Raw genomic sequence first — 2,648 nt, 5'->3', positions numbered from 1 at the left:
GTCACACAGACTGAGAGATTGGCTCCTTGGTTCCACAGAGTTAAAGAGACTGAGGTGGATCTACATATAATTCCAAAATAGTTGCATAGACCCTAAAAAGACTGATATTGAAGCCAGCCTGTACTGATTTCATATCCAAAAACCAAGCAAACACTTTATTTTCCTCCTCGTTTTTGGCCTGTTAATCCAGAACCTGTGACAAGGATTGCCGTGTTGTAGGGAGCTAACTGGACCAGCTTGAAAAGACAGGAGATGCTGGCTCTATCTAACTCAACTTCCCACCCACTACCTGGACTCTATTTTGGGGGTGAGCCTCAGCATGCCCTCATGGTGCTGATTTATGACGAAGGTGCCAGCTAGCTGTGGGGAAAGCTGATTCCTAAATAGAATAGCTCTCTGAGGAGGGTAGAGTGCAGCTGGATCTGCAGTCAATAGCAAATTGTCTTTGCCCCTAAGGAATTCTGAAATGTCACCGCTTAGTCACCGTTGGGGAGACAACACATATTTTTCAGGGTGAGTCTGCTTTTCTTTACTTTTGCACATTACTTTTGTAGTGAAACAATAACTTTTCCATGTCTACAGTAAATACTGGTTTTAACTTAAATGTGTAGATGTCCACTCATTTTGATATGAAGCAAGAGTTGTTATTGTCTTTTGTTTGTTTTCTTTACTTGTTTTTGGTGTTTTATGTTGGTTTGTTTTTATTTAAGTTACAGGACTCCCCCCCCCAAATGTAGTCCAGGCTGGCCTTAAAACTCAGGCCCCTTCTGCTCTCAACCTTCCAAGTGTTGGCACTACAGGATGCACCAGGTGCCAGAACAATGATAGCATTGTTCATGCTAAGTTCTCTGGGGTTCCAGCAGTCTAACATAAATCACACAATACCTATAGCATATATTCTAAGATTCCTGAAAACAGAATTTTCTGACCACCATTAGATAAACCCTTATATGTTTTGGTTCCTTCACACTCAGCACTAATGTCTCTAACGCTGTGGAAGCACCATGCTGAATTCTTCTGTTCCCTTTCAACAAGTGGGAAGGAACAGGAAGTGATGTGAATGACAATGGCCAGCGTCAAGGAGAAACTGAGGCTGTGAGTAATGGCGAACCCTTTGTTAAGCTCATGTACCCCCTTAGTTACTTGCATGTGCACCCCTGGATCTGTGATCCTTCAGCTATACTTTCCAGCCCCCTGGGATGATACCCACTTATTCACACACACAGACAAACACAAATCTTTTAGAATCAATTGGATGGCTGTTATGTGCCTGGTGTGCTGAAAAGGTCACAACTACAATCTGGAGAAAATGTTTTATGACAGGAAATAAACAATAACCAGACAGACAGACAAAAACCTCAGCATTTCCGTCGCTTCCAGGTTGAAAAATCAAAGTCAAACCACATTGTGATATTCTCACTCTATGAGCCTGTTATGCTCACCAAGGCGTTTTATTTCTAAAGCAAATGCTCTTGATTTATAAAGGAGTCAGACTTGATTTAAAAGGGAGAAGAAAGCAAAAGCCACTGTTTGACGGTGAGTGGAACAGACCTGGGTAACATGTAGCATTCGTCTTTGCCCTCCGAGCCACTCGCTGTGGCTCTCCCTGCTACCCATCCTCTATGAGTCTATGCCTATTCTCAGTCTGCTCGACTCAGATTCACACACACAGGAATGGAAAACCGAACGTACCTAAAACCCAGTTTAGTTGAGGAAACTGAAGCCTGGGGTGTGAATTAGATCTCCAAGTGTTAGCTGAATAAAGACTGTTAGTCCTCTCTCTGTTTTGTGCCCTTTGCTTGGAAATGACCTTCATTTATTATTTATTCAGACTTACTGGGAATGAAGTTTATCAACATCTTCCCTTAATTGAATAACGTGGACCTCCAGTCTCTATACTCCCAATCTCTCAGACGGTGGATCTGATCTCAGTAATCCGTTCTTCATACTCTTGATCTCCGTACTCCCGATCTCCGTACTCCCCATCTCCGTACTCCTGCTCTCCGTTGCCTGTATCTCGCTGCTCCTACTCTTTGTATTCTGGATCTCGGTACTCCTGCTCTCTGTAGGCCAGTTCTCGGTATTCTTGCTCCCTCTATTTCTGCTCTCAGTACTCTCACTCCCTGTAGTCCTGCTCTCAGGACTCCCACTCCCTGTAGTCCTGCTCTCAGGACTCCCGCTCTCTGTACTCTGGATCTCAGTGCTCCTGCTCTCTGTATTCTGGTTCTCGATACTCCTGCTCTCTGCACTCTGGTTCGCGGTACTCCTGCTCTCTGTGCTCTGGATCTCGATGCTCCCATTCTCTGTATTCTGGATCTCAATACTCCTACTCTCCGTACCCTAGCTCTCCCTACTCTGGATCTTTGTACTCTGGATCTCCGTATTCCTGCTCTCTGTACTCTAAATCTACCTACTCCAGATCTCTGTACTCTGCTTCTTCGTACTACTGCTCTTTGTACTCTGGATCTCGGTGTTCCCATTCTCTGTATTCTGGATCTCCGTCCTCCTGCACTTTGTATTCTGGATCTCCGTCCTCCTGCTCTCTGTATTCTGGATCTACGTCCTCCTGCACTCTGTATTCTGGATCTCTGTCCTCCTGCTCTCTGTATTCTGGATCTCCGTCCTCCTGCACTCTGTATTCTGGATCT

The sequence above is a fragment of the Grammomys surdaster genome, unplaced genomic scaffold (assembly GCF_004785775.1).
Source record: "Grammomys surdaster isolate TR1022 unplaced genomic scaffold, NIH_TR_1.0 201, whole genome shotgun sequence".
Classification (NCBI taxonomy): domain Eukaryota; kingdom Metazoa; phylum Chordata; class Mammalia; order Rodentia; family Muridae; genus Grammomys; species Grammomys surdaster.
This window is presented reverse-complemented; position numbering follows the sequence as displayed.